The 21,551-nt window shown below is 40.3% G+C and overlaps 1 protein-coding gene across 50 annotated transcripts in view; it reads left to right on the forward strand.

Moving 5' to 3' along the window:
- FARS2 (phenylalanyl-tRNA synthetase 2, mitochondrial) overlaps positions 1 to 21,551 on the forward strand; it is a 466,357-nt gene that overhangs the window by 158,835 nt on the left and 285,971 nt on the right. The window lies entirely within an intron of this gene.

A 21,551-nucleotide genomic window follows, 5' to 3' on the forward strand; every position in this document is an offset into this window, starting at 1 on the left:
CTATTCATTCTTTATTCTTTGTCATAATTATGTTCAAGTCTCCCTCATTTTTTTAAAAAAATATTTTTTCTTTATCCTGTTACTTTGTCAGCCCATCTGCCTGTCTGTTTATCTGTCTCTCTCTCTGTATTTTCCAGTTCTTTGTTATATCTGTCAGTCCAGTATCTACTGCCCAGCTTAAGAGATAGGACATTTTACAGTTGAAGTTCCCTGTGTGTCTCTCCCTCTCGGTATCATCCCTTTTACCTTCCCTCCTATGAGCTATCACTGTGCTGAATTTTGTTTTATTACCTTGACTTTCATTATAGTTTTACTTTTTATATTGTGAAACAAATTAGCTTTCACAAGCTTTTATACTTTAACAAATGGAATCATGCTATATGTCTTTTTCTGAGTTTTTCATGCAATATATTGAAGTTCACTTATGTTGGCTTGTGTAGAGTTTTAGTTCATTCATTTTTCTCTTTTTAAAGATTGGCACCTGAGCTAACAACTGTTGCCAATCTTCTTTTTTTTCCTCCTCCTTCTTCTTCTCCCCAAAGTCCCCCAGTACATAGTTGTATATTCCAGTTGTGAGTGCCTCTAGTTGTGCCATGTGGGATGCCACCTCAGCATGGCTTGATGAGCGGTGCCATGTCCATACTCAGGATCCGAACCAGCGAAACCCTGGGCCCCCGAAGTGGAGTGCTCCAACTTAACCACTCGGCCACAGGGCCGGCGCCTAGTTCATTCATTTTGCGCTGCTTAAATTCTATTGGATGAATATACCATAGTCTGTTCATCCATTCTTTAGTGGACATTTGGTTGTTTCCAATTTTTTTGCTATTACAAATGCTACTGCTGAACATTCTTATACATCCTGTATGTCTAAGTGTAAGAGCTTCTCTAGGGTGTATTTTATTTACCAACGAATTGCTAAGTCAATACTTATGAGCATCTTTAGCTTTATTGGATAGCAGCAGATTGTTTCCTAAAGCAGATGGGTCAATTTATACTGCCTGGAGCCTTTGTATGAAAATTCTTGTTGCTCCATATCCTCTTCAACACTTGACCTTGTTTCACCTTACCTAGCCAATCTGGTAGGTTTAAAATAGTATCTCACTGTGGTTTTGTTTGCATTTACCTGATAACTATTAAGATTGAACACATTTTTATATATTCAGTTGACACATTTAGTTTTTCTTTTGTTCATTTTGGGGTGGGGCTTATTTTTCTGTTTGTCTTTTTTAAATTGATTGATAGGAATTCATCATTTATTTTCAACACTGATCATTTGTTATTTTTATGTTTTGCAATTGTATTCTCCAGGTTTGTGACTTTTCTTTTGTTTGTTTTTTTTAAGTTGCTTTTTCGTAAATGGAATACATGTATATCTTACTTGAGTAGCTTTAGGTTTCTGTATATAACATCATTCTCCAAAAAAGTCACTTCATCAGGGAATGTGAGTGGGTGTACATTGACAAGTTCCATAAAGATAACCCTTCTGCTTGTCATGCTTGATTCTGGTACTTTAAGACTCTGATGTTATTGCTATATCATTTATATTGTCAGCACGGGGATTCTCAATATTTAATGACTTTCAAACATCTACCCTCTCCCTCCTAATGTTCTGTCAGATTTGGTTCCACCCTCGGTGACAGTTTCTCTTGGCTGGGAAGCTGTGCTCTAGGATGTGCTTTTTTGACTAGGAAATCTAGCTTGGAGCTTGGTTGGGGATTCCAGTTATACTGTTTGCACAGAATTCAGTTTGTTTCCTAGTTTGTTTTTTAGTTCTTTCTAATCCTGCTTAGAATCCGTGCCACCAATATTTCTATTATTGTAATAAAAATAAAGGTTTGGTAACTTGATTCAAGGTGTGGTATGTGTATACATTTCTGATGTTTTTGCAGCTGTTGTATGTATTGCATATCGTCTGTGCCGTAATTTCTATACATAGGAGACGTCTGTCTAGAAAGCAGAGATTCTGTCCTGTGTATTATTTTCAATGTCTAAGGTCTTCTATATTTGGCAAACATAAAGCAATTGTTATTTAATTTCCTAGTACTTCCCCCATCAATGTGGACCTAATATTTCATTTTCAACTGTTTTCCTTTTTCCTATTGTCTACCCTATTCCTGAACCAGTAATGCCAATAGCACAATTCAACCATTAGCTTTTGACACTTTGAAGCTGATGGAGTAGTTTGTGAGTTTCCAAATAAGAGGTTCGGGTTGGAAAGAAATGGAAATCGGGGAAGTTTGGATTATTGCAAATGGTCATTTCTTTCATGAGAGTCCATTATTGTTCCCAGTTCTTCCCCCTTCCCTGTATCCATGCACTTTGCCCTAGACTTTGAAGCACTTTCCACTGTGGGAGCAGTATAATTCTCTGCCCTGTAGATTTTTGGCTTGGCCACAACTGCTGTAGCTAAAGGGATATTAGCAGATGTGATACGAAAAGAGGCTTGAAATGTACCTGGCAGTGGTTTTGCCCTCTTTTGCTTCTGCCATTGTTATGAGATGAACATCCATCATCTGGTTCTAGAATAGTAAGAAGCATGTGGAGTGGACCTGAAGCAACCCCAGAACCTGAAGCCCAGCCCAGTCTGGACCAACTGAGCCCCAGCCCCACAGGCTCTGGTGGTTGTTGCACAGCACTGAGATTTTGTAGTGGTTTATCCATCTACAGTAGCCGGCTGAGGAAATTGTGGTTGTCTTGCATATTCTTTCTCAGCTTACCCAGGGCTCATCGTGTGCTTAAGATTCTCTCCTCCAATACCATTTCACAGAATTCACTTATTTCTTTCCAGCTTTGTCTCACTACCTCCCTTTCTAACTTAATGAGAAAGGTGGTTGAAAAGAACTTGACTTTTTTTAACTTCCTTCTCTCCCTAGAGAAGCCATTGAAATAGTTTCCCAGTATTTTATTGTGTGTTGTGATTGTTCCCTAAACCAGACAGGGATTGAAGTGAGATTTATCTGGAAAGTCCTCCCTGTGTGAGTTTTTTGAAATGCTCCTGACATATGGAAGATCTTGTGTGTGTTTGTGCACACACATTCTCATATAACCTTTTTAAAGTTTTGGTGCCACGTGTCTGACTTTAGTCAATCTCAGGTAGAAGACTCTGGAGACGCTAGAATGTAAGCTTCATGAGAGCAAGGAATTTTTTGGTTTTGATCACTGTTGTATTCCCAGTTTCTAGAACAAGGCCTGGCACACAGTAGACACTCAATATACATAATTATAAAATGAATGATGGCTGGACTCCCCCTTCCTCATCCTGATGTTTACTATTTTTCCTCCAGCCTCATTGAAACGGTAAAATGTGGAGGGAAACCACCCTAGTTTCCAAGACTGGCACTTGATCTGCCCTCAGCTGTGCAGTGTGCTGCCTGAGTCACAGGAACACTCACTGGGAAGCACAAGAGCTAACTTAGAGGGAGGCTCTGCGTCCAGCGAGGCCCGGCCACTGTTTGCACAGGAGATCTTGGGCAAGTCCTAAGGGTCTTAGTTTCTTCATCTGTAAAGTAAGGGGCTAGAAGATATAATCTCCAGATTTCCTTTTAGCTTTTGGATCTTATGATTCAGCCTCCTAAACAAGCCAGAGATTTTTAATATTAATAAAACCCACAAGAGATTGTGTTTTGTTTATAGCACCACATGGAAAATTGCATAGCGGCAGGACTTTGGTATATATATGGTTGATTAATCAGTTTCTTCCCCACATCCCCTTAAAGAAACTCTGAGAGACTTAAAAAAAAAAAAAGAATGCTCATATAATTGAATTTTATTTCAACTATTTATGAAACTCTTGCTTCATGGGATCACTGCAGCTTTGCAGGCAGGTAGTGATGTGCTCCTCAATGGCTCAATTTTATTTTCTCCCTTGCAAAAAGGCAATTTAGGAGTTTAGGAATTATTTATGGTACTGTGGGGATAAACACAATCTGCTGAGTTATTTTTCTTGTGTCATTTTTTTCAAGGTTCATTTCTGCATTTTAGGCTGGAAGCAATGTCTTTATGAAATGGCGATGTTGTTATATCCATGGATAAAATGAAGTAATGTCATTAGGCAAAATTCATGCCAAATTTTCAAATTGTGTTTTTTAATTGACCTAAGTCAGGAGTGGTCAAGTGTAGCATTTCTAAAAGTGTATGATGTAGACCACTGGGCATTATTAGGTGTTTCACAGAGAAAATGATTTGATATTCAACTAAGAGTGGAAAATTATGAGTTGGAAAAGCCCTACAGCTCTCTGTTGGAAAGCATCTCTGAACTAGGGAAAACTAGCTCTGTGCGGGGGTGGAGTGAGCAGCATTTCCCAGACCTATTCCATCACAGAATCCCTTTATGAAAAGATACCTTTTGTGTCCCAAAAAGGACACTTAGGGAAATGCTTGTTCACTGGCTGCCGGGATTGACAATAAAGTAGGAGGATAATAGAAGTGTATTTTGGGGAAGTAATGACAAAGTACAGTAAGATATTCTTTTAAATTTTACCTTGAGGAGTGCCTTCAATATGAAGGGAAGCAGCTGATATTAACATACATAATTTAGAACGTTCATTTGGCATTTTAGACTATTTGTCTATGGAGCTCTGGAAATTGAGAGTTTGTGGGCTTTAAAGGCATCAGGAAGGAAAAGCTCTCAAAATCCATTATTTGATATTTCCATTTATTAGAGTCAGCCTTCCTTCTCTCTGTCCATTCCTTCAACAAACATTTATTAAGTATCTGTGTGGCAGGCACCATGCTAGGTGCTGCCGATAGAGGTCATTTCTGCCTTTGCAGAACTTACAGTCCAGTGGTAGAGACTGACAGGTCAGCTACTATATCCATGGGGCTGTGATAACAGTCGAAAGAGGAAATAGTTCCTTGAGAGACTGGGCAAGGCTTCACCAAGTTTATAAGCTTGAACTGAGCAATAAAAGCTGAGTAGGTTAGATGATAAGGGTAGAATGAAGAGGAGATCTTTTCCAGACAGAGAGAGGAGCTTTGTGCAAAGACACACAGAAGGTGGGAGGCAGCACTATGTGTTCTGAGAAGACCGATTAGTATGGAATGCTCAAAAAATCAAGGGGCATGTGAATCAACTAGAGGAGGCTGAAAACCTCCTCGGTAGTAGTCAGCTCTGGAAGAGCGTGGAAGGCAAAATGAAAGATCTTTAATGTCATCCTTCTGGTGGTAGCAAGCAACTGAATGATTTTAAGTAGGAGAAAGACGTGATCAGGTTTGTGTTTTAGAAACTAGCATTGTTGTGGAGAGTGAGTTGAAGAAATGCAAGTTCAAAGGCAGGGAGACCAGGTGAACAGTCTAGACTCTAAATGAGGAGAGCAGTAGCTGAAGCAGTGGCAGGAAGGAGAGAGGGGGACCTGATTGGAGTGAATCTTAAGAGTTATTGCTAGGCTTTATGTGCGTGGGGCCACATTCTTGTCATGATGAAGAGGTCATGAACTTAGGGATCAGATAGTTCTGGTGGCAGCTTTCCCAGGCGTAACTGACACACAGAGCCTTTGGGCACACTTCACTACTGTACGCCCTCCAGAGAATGATAGGTGGGTTCTATACCCCTGCCCCCCACCTTCTGTGCCTTCAGTACCTTCAGTTGCTTGAACCATACGTAACTATCATACCTTCTTTCTCATCATGGAGGCAGTTTTTAAGAGAGAAGAGGCAATTGGAACCAGATCTCCTGTGGAGTTGAAGAAGCAAGATTTTATTTCTGTTTTAAAGAGAGCTCTTCTGAATTATACTGAATTGTGGATCCACTCTGAGTCCAAGCATGTCTGCCTCCCAGAGAGTGTCTGGTTGATGAGTGGTCTACCCTGGATGGATAGCACAGAGACATATGCTTCTAACTGAGCAGACCTGAAAAGGTCTTTGTATACCTCCCTTTCTTTGGGTATAGAACTTTTTAATTGATTCATTTAATTAAAGCCATTCTTCCTTGTCCGTGGCTGGTTATTTCTCTGCTAGCCATTGAGGGGGCTGGGCATTGGGCCTTCTCATTAGTTGAAGTTACTTTCTTTGTTGGTATCTTGGTGGTACATGGAATAGTAGACATGGGAAGAAGCTAGGGAACAGAATAGGACAGTGTCTCATAGGACTTGCTTTTTCTGGTACTTACTAGCTACTGCTGGTTGGTTTTCTTGACCATCTTGGGGTGGGTATGCATGTCTCTACAGAAAATATCGAGAGCTTTATGTCAGAAAGATATACCTTCACTGACAAATACATTTATCACTTAACATTCCTGAATCCCACTACCTCATCTATAAAATGAGAATAATAATATGTACCTCATTGGTTTGGGATGAAGAGTAACTGAATTAATGCATATAATGTGCCTACTGGAGTGTCTGGTGCGTAGTAAATGATCAAAAAGTGATAGATCCTTTCTCCCCTCGCTTTAACCCTTCCATCTTTCAAAGAGAGTGTTAAAGTTGGAAAAATTTCACCTCATTAACCCTGTGAATCCCCTGAAATTAATGTCAAACTTTTCCATCTATTTGTGTAGGGGTATTTTTTAGTTGGGGGAACGAGGGAGAATAATTGTAGTTTTCATTAGATTCTCAAAGGGTTCTGTGCCTTAAATAAGTTAAGAACTACTGATCTAGTCTCATATCTTTGCTTTTTTTTTTTTTTTTTTTTTTGAGGAAGATTGGTCCTGAGCTAACTACTGCCAATCCTCCTCTTTTTGCTGAGGAAGCCTGGCCCTGAGCTAACATCCATGCCCATCTTCCTCTACTTTATACGTGGGATGCCTACCACAGCATGGCTTTTTGCCAAGTGGTGCCATGTCCGCACCCAGGATCCGAACCAGCGAACCCCAGGCTTCCGAGAAGCGGAACGTGCAAACTTAATTGCTGCGCCACTGGGCCGGCCCCCTAATATCCTTATTTTGAATATGAGGAATTAGAATTGTTTAAAAGGGCAATTTTAATTATATGTGGTAGTGAACCAAATGCAGGCATGATTTGGGGGGCACTGAAGAATTCCTGATTAATAATGCTGTCTGCCTTAAGGACCTTATTCAGACAAGTGTAATTTGTTAGGTGAAGGCGCTTGTTACCCAGGAGGGCAAAACATTCATCAAATGTTTATTGAGGAAAGGATGAGGAAGGCAGGCAGCATTTGTTGGAAAGGTAGATGTTTGGCAAGTGAAGATGAATAAGGCAGAGCTCCTGCCCTCAAGGAGCTATACAGTTATGCACATAGCCCCAGAAACAGGTAAGTTATCACGCCAGGTGGCAAGTGGGTACAGCAACCAGTGCTGTCTCTGGGAGTCAGGGAAGGTGTCCCAGAAGAGTTACCCTGAAGAGGTGTTATTTTACCTTGATCTTGAAAAATGTCTAGGACTTTGTTAGGACAATTGAAGTATGTATAGGGCCTTTTTAGGCAGAAGGGGCAGCATATTCAAAGATACAGACTTCTAAAAGATCTGGCATGTTTGAGGACAGAGAATTTCAGTGAGACTGGGGTAGTATGTCATGGGGGGCACCGATCCAAAGGGACCTGAAGCGTGATGGGTGTCGTTTGCAAAATGAAGGAGCATGGGCTTGATACTATGCTTATTTCAGCTAATAGGGGTTTCTTTGGGAGGGTGAGGGGATGGTAGAGTAGAAGGCACCATCTATTTACTATGTAAATTTATTTTCTAGGTAATGCATTCACTTGGAGTGTGTGTGTGTGTGTGTACTCTTCCTTTCTCTGCTTTCACTTCTGTTGTTTCTCTTTTTTTGTATCCTTCCAGTTTTTTAATGCAAGTACGTACATATCTTCTTTTTCTTTCTTCTTAATAAAAGTAGTATACTATATTACTTTACATCATTTTCCCTCTTGCAGTGTATTTTAGACGTCTTTGTATGTTAGAGAACATGCTCATTCATATTCACAGCTGCCAGATTTTCCATTGTGTGTATGAGCCATAGTGTATTTAACCTGTGCTGAGTTGATAGGCATTTTGTGTTGTTTCCAGTCTTCTGCTTTTAAAAACAATGTTTCAGTGAATAACTGTGTAGGCATGTCATGTTTCATATGCAAGTATCTCTATGGGATTTGTTTCTTGAAGTGGAATTGCTAGGTCAAAGAGTATATGCATTTATAATTTTTATAGGCGTCTTGCCTATCAAATAAATCTGGTAGGTAACCCTGTCAGGTTGCCTGTTTCCATTCCCCGCTGTGATGTGTGAGAGTGCTTGTTCTTCACATCCTTGCCAACACGTGTGTGATCAAGCATTTGGACCTTTGCTAATTCGACAGAGGAAAGCTGTATCTAAATGTCATTTTAAGTTGTATGTCTTTTATTTTGAGTGAGAGCTGAGCATCTTTTCATGTGTTTAAGATACGTTTTTATTTCCCTTTCTGTGAACAGTCCTCGTATCCCTTGCTCATTTTTTTCCCAGTAGAGATTTTTTAAGTAGGGAAATAATGTGATGAGATTTAGGTGGGGTTTTTTTATTTTTGTTTTTGCAGGAGAATTCTAGAACAGTGAAGAATTGCTGATAGGACGATTAGATAAAGCTGTTAATGTAGATGAGAAAATGATGGCCTGAATTTCAGCAGTGACAGTAGAGAAGAAGATAAGGTGGATTCCAAGGTTATTTCTGGGGTGAAGCAGCCATATCTAATACGTGAATTGGAGGAGAGCAAAAGGGAGATGTTGAGAACGATGCCAAGTTTAGCCTCAGTGATTCATGATGTTGTTTCACAAGCTGGAGACAGAGAATGGTATGAAGGTTGCACCCAAGCTTTGGACCTCTTAAAACTGAAGAGCCTATAAGACTTCCAGGTAAAAAGATCTAGGAGATAGTTGGACTTAAAAGATTGGAAAGTGTAAGAGAAGCTTTGTTAGGAGATTTTGGAGTCATCCGTGTCGTTAAAAGTCATGAAATTGATGATTTTCAAAATCTTCATAGAGAAAGAAGAGAAAGGCCAAGGAATATAAAGTTTCAGAAAAATAATCATTCTCTGGGGTTCCTTTATTTATTGAATGCACTAGAACTCGTTGGCATAAGGGGAGAGTTTTCACGTGGTTCAGGTATTCATTCATTCATTCATTCAGTATTTACTGAACACCTGGTACTACCAAGTAGTGATTGAAATATAAAGCTAGAGATGTTCCCTGTTATCATGGAGCTTACAGGCAGATGGAGAATGTGGACAGGTAAATATGTAATTACAATGTGATGTGATGCTTACTGTGAGGAGGGGAGTACACTGTGCTATGGGAACAATAGGAGGTGGCATCTAGTGTGACGTAGGGGAAGTCTTCAGAAAGGCCTCCTAATGTGAGGCTTGAAGAATGAATGAGAGTTCGCGGTGAAAGGGAGTGGGGACGGGGAAGCATGTTCTAGGCCAGGAGTCGGCAAACTTGTTTTGTAAGGGTCCAGATGGTAAATATTTTAGGTTTGGCTGGCCATCTGGTCTCTGTTGCAGTGATTCAACTCTGCCATTATAGTGTGAGGACAGCCGTAGACATAGGTAAACAAACACCGTGTGGCTGTGTTCCCATAAAACTTTATTTATGGACACTGAAAATTGCATGTAATTTTCATGTGTCATGAAACAATTTTCTTCTTCTGATATTTGTCCACTATTTAGAAATGTAAAATTCATTCTTAGCCTGCAGGCCATGCAAAAACAGAGGGGAGGGCCAGGTTTGGCCTGCAGGCTGTAGTATGTGGACTCCTATTTTAGACAAGAGAAGTAGTATCTTCAAAGGTCAAGAGGCAAGAGAAAGCACACTGGGGTGTCTGTAATATCCTTTTCTTAGCTGGTCTCCTTGCTTCCAGGGTCTCCCTATGCTAATCTACCCTACATGCAATCACTTGATAGGTCTTCTTGGGCCACCTCTTTTGTTATTTCTGTGCTTTTATGAAAAACTTTCAGCAATTCTCCATGAAGGTAATCAAGATCCTCCCCTCATTGTCTGCTTTGTTTGCCTCAACTTCCCTTCAAGAAGGACTTGGGAAAAATTCTGCTCCATTGACAGTAACCTAGTATTTTAGATATGCTTGGAGGTGCCATAAACCCACCAGGGCTTGCTAGGTCACTGTTTATTCCTGTAGATGCATACAGGGTTTGCTTTCATTCTGAGCTTTTTGTATATTTCCTGGAAAAGTTACTTTTGTATTAATTTACATATAAAAGTTCTATATTTTCATCTCATTTTTATCCTGCCACTTCAGGTGTAGGGAAATAAATGAAAAAGTCTTCAAATGTTGACTTCTAAGACTTTATTACCACAGACAGCATCATTATGTTTGTGGAAATCTAGTGTGCTTTGAAGGAATTAATCTAGCCTTAGTTGCAATCTGTATATGTTTACATAGAATGAATAAACATTGCATTACATTTCATGAAAATTCAATTATTTCTATCTCCAGGAAACATGTTCTGCTTAGTGTTTAATTCTCAAGTCAGTCAGTATGATGGTTCTTGACCTGTCATAAGAATTTGGGATTTTGAACTCACTGCTAACTTTTATAATCCATGGAGAAACAGCTAGTGGAGACTTTTCGTCACTACTGCCCTGACCCTATATTTGGGGTTATAGGTAATATCTCTTTCAGTGGTTTAGGGCTAATATGAAGCACTATTCTTGCTAGATTATTCTTAAAATTAAGAGAAGTAAAGTTAAGAATAATGTTCTACATAATTAATATTTTATTTTGAATCTATTATGTATAGAATCTGTTTGGAATCTTTATGGTAGTTATTCAGCTTATCATTTTCTTCCACAGGACTTTAACCTCCTTGAGGGTAGGAACTATACATAATTCATACTTGGTAGTGATTGCAAATTTTAAAAATATTGAAGAAATGGCAAGTAGGGTTGTCAGCAGGTCGGGCTGGATGAGATGGAACGGGGCATACTGTGGGCTAGGGGAACGATCAGTCAGGCCAAGAGTCTAGTTGCTTGGAGTCTTCGAGGAGCAAGATGTGACATAGGCCTAGACGCTGAGAAGGAATCAGGAAGGCAGATCATTAAGGCCTAGATCAGAAGGCATAGAAGACCATACTTAAGGATTGGGGATGGAGAACCTCTGGAAGTTTCTAAACAGAAATCATGTGTTGAGACCAGCTTGGCCTGTCAAGTCCTCCCTGACCTGGCCTTTGCCTGCCCCTCTAGCTTTCTCTCGCACTCTTGCCTGTAGATACTGCATGCTCTGAGGAACTCTTTCTGAATGTGTCGTGCATGCTCTGTTCAGCATTTCCCGACAGGACATGAGGCATTCCTAGCACTCACTTGTGACACTGTACTGTAGTTTGTTTATTGCTCTGCCTCCACGCTAGTCTTGAGCGATTGACAAGAGGAGATCAGGTTTCTTTATTTCTTTGTCATCAGTGCTTCACCTACACCTAAACTTTAGTAGGTACTCAGTAGATATTTATCGAATACGTGGATGAGTGAATGCATTTTGGCACAAAACCTCCACTTCTGGACTGAAAGATAGAGTGGACGGAGCAGAGATGGGAGGCAGTGAGACTGACTAGGAGCATCACACAATAGCCTAAGAGAGAAATGTTGAGAGCTTGAATTATATCCGTGGCAATAGAAATTCAAGGGAGGAAATAGATTCTGGAGACCTGAGGAAGTATAAGTGACAGGCCCCAGTGATCAATAGATAAAATGGGTGTTGTGAAGAGCTGAGGGAAGCAGAAAAGTAAAGATAGACAGCTGAAATGCACCTGATCATGTTACTTTCTAGATGCTTTGTTTGGGGATAGGGAAGCCAGTCTGTGTAGGTTGGACTGAAAATCAGTTTGAGGATTAATTGCCTTGGTTTGAGAAACTCTATTACTGAAGTTGCACAACAGAGTAAATCGTGGAGCACTAGAGCATCCTTGCTTAATTATTTAATTTATTTAAATTTATTCATAACAGTTCTGCAAAGGCTATGAGATAGTGATATCTATAGATACAGATATATCTGGATAAAACAAAAATCAAGGGGCAAAAGGTAAAGGGAAAATAAGAATAGGAAAATAATAAAGGTGGGTTAAGGTTGCAACAAAGAATTACACATTTATCTCAGTTGCTATAAGGAGACATGAACTTGGCTCTAGCTGCCTAATGGTAAAAGGAAAGAGGGAAACAGTTGATACTCTGTACAGTGTCTGCAAGGTAAAAACATGCCCATTTTTTCAGGTAAAGCACAATATTCTTGACATGGAAAGCTGAGGGAAAACCCTTCTTCATCTATGAAGCACTGTATTTTTAAAAAAATTAAATTTTATATTATTCTTTCTTACATCCCTTAGTATTTTCTTAGTAGTGTGATAAGATTTGGTTTGCTCTGTTTAACGTATCATGAAGTTAATTGTGAAAGATTTCTATAACCCAAATCCACAGATTATTTCCAAATCCCATCTTCTCTCTTTTACCAATTGCTACTTGGAGTAATCTGCAAGCTCCTGTGTGCATGGCGTGTTGACACGTGCCCTGGATGGTACAAAAACTGTGTAGGAATTTCTTAAGGAGCTCACAGTTCCAATGGGCAGTTTAGGTATAAACATGTGGATAGTGTGTTAATTGCAAGAGTCAAATAATAAGATAACCATCCAGGAAAGCTGGAAAGCAGTACCTGAGCTACTGCTATATATGCGCTGAGACGTTAGATGATATCTGTGAAGTCAGAAGATGGTGAGACCAATGTAGGCTGGGAGGGCCAAGGGAGGTTTGACAAGGAAGAATGATTTTTTCTTTTTATGATAGCCTCAATATTTTTATCATTTAGCTTATACACTAAATTGGATATTGTCAGTAGTTGATTCTTTTAACAAATTTTAAATTTTGTACAGTCTTTAGAAACATTGTTTCCTAATTTTTTTTCTTTGTTTGCATAGACTTGTGCCTGGTAGTATCATTTAGAGTTACTAAATATCCCTTCCTTCCGTGGTTGCATGGACATGCTTTTATGATGTCACTCCTAAATGCTGAACATCTTAATTAATCTTTTTTTATTTCAGTGATTTTTACTGTTCTGAAGAACACAAACACTTGTTTTTCAAGGAATCCTTTAACAGTCAAATCTTTGTCGTTATAATCTCTTTATAATCTTTGGATTCTCAATGATCTGAGGGTAAAGTCCAAAGCCTTTAGTTGACGTGCCCTTCTAGGTGATGCCTGCTCTGGCTCTGGCCCTGACTGCCTCTCTAGCTACACGAGGTCCCCCTGGCACATAGCATTTCTGCCACATAGGCCTTTCAGTTCTTACTTCCAGCTCAGGCCTTGCATGTGCCCTTCCTTCTGCTGGGACTGCCCTGACTGGGCAGAGGACCCTATGGGACACTCCCATGGCACCTGCACACCTCCTCATGGTGCATTACCACTGCAAGACACCAATGATGGTGATTGTGTTTTACACGTCTGTGATTCTAGCCCCACTCCTGAGACTGTAAGTTCCATGGGGACAAGAACCCTGTTGGTCGTTCAAGCCAACTCTCAGCATCTAGAGGTGCCTGGTGATCGCAAATACTTATTTTTGTGCACTGGTGTCATTGCACGGTTCCCAGCTCTGGTCTTTGTTCAAAACTGTCTTGGTTATCCCTTATTTGTTATTTATTTCTTCCCTGCAGGTGGTTATGAAGGAGCTTTTTGATTTTAAATCTTTGCAGAAGATTCCGAAAAGTCACTCCAAAGATGACACAAGGCTCTATTTGTTGCCTGTCAAAATATATACACTTTTAGTGCCAAGGGAAGACTTTTGAAGCTTGAGTATATGTTAGTCTCCAGGGAGCCAGTGGAGAAGGCCAGATTGTGAGATTGTTAGTCGAGTAATATCTAATGTAGTTTACTGAGCAATTTCAAAGGAGGGTAATGGAGGTAATCTCAGAAATTCTAAGCAGCTGTGTTATAAAAGCACAGAGAGTGTTGCTTTCATTTCGTTGACCTGAAATCAGGATGTTTCCCCCATCCTGCTCCCAGTTGGTTTTTATTACCTTATATTCTGTGTCTTGGAGGTTCTAAACATTTTCAGAATAAAATTCTTTGGAGATCTATAAACTGCTGCTTTCTAATTTCATTGCTCTTAATTATAGGGCATTGGAAATGCAAAAAACAGGGGTAACTTGGGATGGTGGAAAGAGCTTTATACTCAGCATCAGGAGACCTGGAAATAGTTATGGTTTTGCAATTGATTAACTCCCTGGCTGGATGTGTGATTCGAGGGGAATTCTTTGACATCTCCAAGACTCCATTCCCTCATCTATGAAAGGAAGAGATTAAAGATGATATTTAAGATTGTGTATAGTCTCAGTTTATTCTTACCTGCATGCATGAAGCTTTGTTCATTTAACAAATATTTATTGCATGCCTACTATGTGCCAGCTACTCTTCTAGGTTTTTGAGATACAGCAGAGCACCAACAAATGAACCTTCTTGCCCTGCTGTAACTTGCATTCTAGGGACATTTGAAGCATTTAGTAACATTTATTCAGTACCAGTTTATTACAGTTCTGTGTGATGAAAGGAGTGTGGCTAGAGAATATGGAGAGTGAAGAGATGGCAGTCACTGGCCAGGCAGAACTTGAAAAGTCAACTCCATCCTGCTTTGGCTGGTGGAAATCTGCCCCTCCCCAGGCATTTCTCATAATGCCTGAAGAAAGAAAGGATCAGCAGGAGGGACAAGATGTTCCTCATCCCTCTCCCTGTCCCTATCTTTCCCCACTTTCTGTGAATGGACCACCTTATAACAGCAAGGAAAGGGAGGCTGATGGTAGCCCACTTGCCTTGGCCTTGGTAAGTCTTCTCTGCTGCTTGACTCTCTAAATGATCAGTGATCCTCCACTGCCTGTTAGACAAAGGACAAGCAGCTACTTTTCCAACAAGACTTGAAACCACCCTCCTTACCTTTCCCTGCGCATACCCTCAGCTATGGGCAGGTAGACGCTCAGTGTCCCCCAGCACTTGGGGTGCGTGCTCTCCTATCTCCAGGCTGTTGTACAGTTTTCTCAGCTCACAGCACTGTCTCACCATCTCTGCTGGCCAGTGTCACCACCCCCACTATCAGAGGGCCTGCTGTGGAATGGTAGCGCTGTCATAGCCTGCTTAACTCCTCTTACTGAGTGCTTGACCACTAGGATCAGAGACTGTTTCTCCCTGAACGCCCCCCAATCTCTGTTGCACTGTCCATACCTTGAACGGAAGGGCTGGCCGACCTTTATTGATCTTCTTATGTTCTGTGCCTAACACAATGCCCAGCACATACCAGAGCCACAGAAATTGTTCGTTGAGCGGACCATTGACATGTTTCCTGCAATATTTACCATGGTTTACCTTTTGGTATTGATTATTTGAGGATTTTTTTGGGGGGAGGCGGTTTTAGATCTGAGCTCCTTGACAGCAGGGCCTGTGTGTGTTATTTTTTAATCCAGTGGTTCTTGGACTCAGTGAATATTAAATACCTGAAATAAACAGAATTGAATTCTTGGGTAGTTGAATTTGAGAAGTGAAAATAAGCATGTGGTTTTCATTTCCGTTTCTCTGGGGGGAAACTGAGTCAAAGAACAATGACTCATGAGCTTATGTCTCAGCCAAGGCTAAAAATTGGGGGATGTAGCTGAGAGATTAGAAATTAAGCAGTAAAAGAGCATTACAATTTTAAAAGCTTCTAAATCTCTCCCTTAATAAAGAAGTATTTCCTACCTTTTACATTCAGATCTATCATACAAATTATGCTTTATTTGCTGAAAAGCCTCCCAACACTGAATGGGTTTGCTTTGGCATCAGCAAAGTCCCTGATTTAAGGTGGGGATGAGACATGGATCTCTTTGGCATGGCTTCCTCGTGGCTGCCGTGAGTCCTCTGCCCATCACTCTCCTGTGTGGGCCACGGTCAGCTCCAGGGCACAGCTTGTGCGTCTGCTTCTGCCGCCAGTGCCCCTGGCTCCCTTCCCCTTGGCTCTGGTTAGGCGCATCTCTGCCTTCTGCTCCTCAGGTCTGTCTAGATTTAGTCCTTTGTAATCATTTAGAGCAAGGGCTGCCCATGGCTGGAAATGCAGTCCTGGCTTGGAGGGAAAGGGATTTGGGCAAGAACTAGCTGTACTGTGTTTAAAATACCTGAGGCCCTGCCATGGCTGGGGATGCAAGAGACCTGGGCTGGCAAAGCTGGCCTTCTTGCCCAGGGCCGTGGAGCACTGTTCTGCAGGAAGTAGAGCACTCTCTGGCTCCTTGGCTAGCCAGACCAAGGCTCTCTGTAGTCTAAAATGGCACATGGATTCACAAATAGAAAGAGTGGAGGTGATCTGGGTTTTCCTCCCTCTTGCAAACAACTGCTAATGATGAATTATTAATAGCATAAAATCAGGATCTTGTTTTCCATGTAGAGATCAGACCCATTATCCCTGCACAGTTATATAACCTACCCAGTACACATGGCTAAGACTGAGGCTGGCACCTCCAACCAGAAGCCTACTAAGTGAGGACATGTTTATTGCTGCTTCTACCTAGTCAAATGTCTGTTGTTTCCTATTCCTAAGAATGGCAGGGAGTAAAGGATTATTTATTTCCCTTGATATTTTTCATTTCAAGAATCAACATGGGCAGATTTATAGTGTTCACAAACGTGCTGGTAATAATTTGATTGCAGAAAGAATGAAATTTCGCTCAGACAAGTGCAGATTTGTCTGTTGTGGTGAGAAGGGCCAGGCCTGTGTAAATGGTACAATTCTACCCTGAAGATAAATTTTAACAGCGACAGTGGTAGTGGTTTTTCTTCCTCTTTTGTTCTCTCAGATGCATTAGATTGAAAATTAAAGAATGAAATATATTAATTTGATTAACTGGAATCTTTCAGCTGGATGTGTTTCTTTGTAGAACTTTTGCATTGTCTCACCATCCATAATGTTTACCAGAAATGGTGAAACCTGATCCATGTGGACAGTGTTGAGGGAAATAGGATTCCTCAGAGAGCAGTCAATGGATCTGTTTCTTAGACCTACACTACTTCTAAGACAAAACAAATTAGTTTTATATTATTTCTGGAAATCATGACTCTTGGATACTTCACAAGCAAATTTGAATTTAGGCCATCTAATTAACCTTTAACTCAAAATGTTGGTATTTTCACAACCATTTTAGGTAGAGACAGTTGTTAGTGGTTGCCCCAAACTTATTTCAGACACTCTATCTCTGAAAACCAATTTATGATTTTTATTTGACCCTTGGTATACTGAGATGTTGCTTTTATATCTGACCTTCTTCTGTCACTTCAGCTACAATTTTATTTGTGCTTCTTTCCTCTTTTGTGCTCCTGGCTCACAGTGACCAGCCATTTCACCAGATGGGAATGAATGCACCCAGTTGCATGCTGCCTATGCTGGTGTGCCCAGAGCAGGCTGTCCGCAGGGCCCAGAGCAGAAGGGACACCCATCTGTACTCAGAGTGCCTCACTGCGGAACAATAGGGAGAATCATGCCAGTTCCTTTTCTTCTTCCTTTTCTCTTGTTTTTGGAGAATTTTTTCTTTCTATTGAAGTTTATTCAACCTGTAGTTTAAAGAGTCCAATACTTTTGCAAGGTTTGGGACAAATCCCAGCAATCCCCTGTGTTCCTTTCCTCCACTCACTCACACTCCCCCAGCATCCCCATTTCCTCCTCCCTAGTGGCAGCTAGTTTCAATTCTCAGAGCTGAATATTTGACATTAAATCTCTAAGTAACACACTCATGTTGCTGTTTCTGGATTTCTTCCCATTTTAAACATTCTCTTTTGACTATGCAATATAAAATATGAGGATTTAGCCATTTCTTCTCTACCCTAAGACTAAAACAGACCTAAACTTCTCTATAGTTTAATTTGGGAGAGATCAGTACTCTGCATTAGGTTATTTTGACCATCTAAATGCTATCCACAGGTCAGACGTTTAGTAAACTATGATTATCTTTTCTTTCCTATACAGCTTTTTATTTAGCCTTTTTTGTTTGCTTACATTTCTATATACTTTTCACTAATTCAGAACCACATTCTACAAATTGTCTGAACTTACTCTCACTACACTCACCTACATCAGGTTCTCTATTCACTTCACCTTTTGGAGCTGTCGCTCCCAGAGCCTTCTGACCTGCTCTTGTCTGGGCAGGTTGATTTGTACACTTGGCACTTTGCAATCATCTTACTATCTCTGTTTGCCGTCCTCTTGAAAATGCCCTTTAGCTCTCTTCTCTATGGGATATACTGTTTCCTGTGTCTTCCTGTGTATTGTATCATTCAGGGGTTCAGTTGGAGGAGACAAAATCCACACCAGCTATTTAATTTTGCTGAGGAAGATTCGCCCTGAGCTAACACCTCTGCCTATCTTGCTCTTTTTGCTGAGGAAGATTTGCCCTTAGCTAACATCTTTGCCAATCTTCCTCTATTTTTTATGTGAGCTGCCACCACAGTGTGGCCACTGTGTGGTGTAGGTCTGTGCCTGGGAACCGAACCTGGCTGCTGAAGTGGAGCACACTGAACTTAACCAGTAGGCCTCTAGGGCTGGCCTCACACTAGCTATTTTAAACAGAAAGAGATTTAAAAATAGAGATTAGGTGCCTTCCAAATTATTGGAAGTACTGGAGTGGGCTTGAGGCTGGGCCCACACAGCTGCCATGACCTGTCAAGTGTACTACATCCTCTGCCACATTCGGTTGGGGAGGAGTCAGGAAGCCTCCACCGGGACTGCTCACTTCAAGAACCTTCTGCTGTAGTTGCAGTCTAAGGATCAGAACCTGTTGCAGCTGCTGTCTCTTTATACCTGTGAAGCTGATGACAGCTAGATCCTGAACACTTGAAGAAAAACCCACTAGTCCCTGTGCCGTGCTGACCAGCAGAGAGAACCAAAGCTGCAGAAGCATGGCCTCCACTTCCATGTCCCAAGTCTTACTTGAGTGCATCTAGTTGGAGGAACCTAATTTACTCAGAGAACCCAGTTGCAGAGAAAGCCAGGGGGTGTAGAGTTTAGCTTTCTGGCTGCTGCTGTACAGAAAGATGTGTGGAGGTGGATATGACTGCTGACTGCCATTCCACTGAACACACCACACAAGCGCTTTGATTGTGTGTGTGTTTACTCGTATTCTGCTGGACCTTATCCTTCAGAGTGCCTTTCTGAGAAAGGATACATGGGAAGCATGAGTCTTGAGTCTTTGCATGTCTGAAACTCATCGACTCTGTCCTCACATTTGCACGGTAATTTTCAGAGTATAACTTTTTTGTGAAAATCGTTTCCTTTTAGAATGTTGAACATTGTCTTGTAGACTCCAGTATTTCTTTTAAGAATTCGGAAGACATTTTAATTCCTGATTATTTATTTGTGATCATTTTTTCTCCCTGGGACTTAAAATTTTTTTTAACTTTTATTGAGGAATAATTTACATAATGTAAAATTACCCAGTGTAAATATACAATTCAAGAATTTTTTAGTAAATTTTTACAGTTTTGCAGCCATTGCTACGGTCCGCTGAACGTTTCCATCATCCCAAAAGGTTTTCTTGTGCCCATTTGCAGCCAGTCATCACCCCGTAGCCCCAGGCAACCACTGTTCTGCTTTCCGCCTCTGTAGACTTGTCTTTTCTAGACGTCTCACATAAATGGAGTCATGCAATATGTAGTCCTTTGCGCGTGGCGTCTTTCACTCAGCATAATGTTTTGCGGTTCGTCCTATTAGCATGGCTCAGTAGTTTGTTCCTTGCTGTTGTTGAATAGTGTTGTAGACATTTTGTTTATCATTCACCAGCTGATGGGCATTTAGATTGTTCTCGCTTTGGTCTATTATGAATAATGCTGCTATGAACTTTCACGCACAAGTTTTTGTGTGCATACATGATTTCATTTCTCTCGGGTACATCCCCGGGAGTAGAATTGCTGGATTGTGTATAAGCCTGATTAACTTTTGAAGAAACTGCCAAACTGTTTTCCAAAGTGATTGTACCGTTTTACATCCACACTAGCAATGTATGAGGATTCTCATTTTCTACATTCTTACCAGCACTTTGTATTGTCTGTCTTTTTGATAATAGCCATTTTACTTGGTGTTTAGAGGTATCTGATTATAGTTTTAATTTATATTTTTCTCATGAATAATGATTAGCATCTCTAATGTACTTGTTAGCCATTTGTATATCTTCTCTGGTGAAATGTTTATTCCAATATTTTGCCCATTTTCAGTTGGGCTGTTTGTCTTATTATTTGGTTGTAAAGTTCTTTATATAGTCTGGATATAAGATCTTTATCATATATATGATTTGCCTATATTTTCCACTAGTGTGTGGCTTGTCTTTTTATTTTCTTAGTGATAGCTTTAGAACTGAAATAGTTTTTAATTTTGATGAAATCTAGTTTATCATTTTCTTTTCTTTTGTGGATCATACTTTTGGTATTGTACCTGTGAACTCTTTGACTAACCCAAGTCATGAAGATTTTCTCCTAGAAGTTTATTGTTTTATTTCTTTCGTTTAGGTGTATGATCCATTTTGATTTCAATTTTGTGTGTGACATAAGGAAATCTTCTAAATTCATCTCTTTGAATGTGAATATCCATTTGTCCCAGAACTGTTTGTTGAGAAGATTAGTCCTTCCTCATTGAATTACATTGGTGTCTCTGTTGAAAATCTATATACTGTACCACAAGGTCTTAATTATTGTAGCTTTAATAACGTATCTGAAATTTGGTAGTGTGAGTTCTCAAATTTTGTTCTTTTTCCAAAATTCTTTTGGCTATTCTAGCTCCTTTGTATTTCAATATAAATTTTAGAATCAGCTTGTCAATTTTACAAAAAAAGCCGATTCAGATTTTGATATGAATTGCATTGAATCTGTAGATCATTTTGAGGAAAATTGCCATCCTAACAGTATTGCATTAACATGGAATGTCTCTCTATTTATTTAGATGAGAGACTGCTAAACTTTTTCTTCAAGGGCCAGACTGTCAATATTTTATTCTTGTGGGCTGTACAGTCTCCGCCACATCTGCTTCACTCTGCCTTTGTAGTGGGAAAATAATAGGACCGTGAGCTAAGGCTGTGTTCCAGTAACACTTTATTTACCAAAGCAGGAGCCTGGAACTGTTGGCCATAGGTTGTGGACCGCTAACTTGATCATCTTTGATTTATCTCAGCAGTGGTTTGTAGTTTTCAGTGTACAATCTTGTTCTTATTTATTTTTTTTTTTAAAGATTTTTTTTTATTTTTTCCTTTTTCTCCCCAAAGCCCCCCGGTACATAGTTGTGTATTCTTCGTTGTGGGTTCCTCTAGTTGTGGCATGTGGGACGCTGCCTCAGCGTGGTCTGACGAGCAGTGCCATGTCCGCGCCCAGGATTCGAACCGACGAAACACTGGGCCGCCTGCAGCGGAGTGCGCGAACTTAACCACTCGGCCACGGGGCCAGCCCCCAATCTTGTTCTTATTTTATGAAATTTATTTCTAAATACTTTTTTCTTCTTAATGGTAATGTGAATGGAATTGTTTCCTTAATTTCATTATCAGATTATTTATTGCTAGCAAATAGAAATATGATGGATTTTTATATATTGATGTTGTATTTTTTTACCTTGCTAAACTTGTTTATTGGTTCTGGACGGTTTTGTGGATTCCTGGGA

Source organism: Equus przewalskii, chromosome 19 (assembly GCF_037783145.1).
Source record: "Equus przewalskii isolate Varuska chromosome 19, EquPr2, whole genome shotgun sequence".
Classification (NCBI taxonomy): Eukaryota; Metazoa; Chordata; class Mammalia; order Perissodactyla; family Equidae; genus Equus; species Equus przewalskii.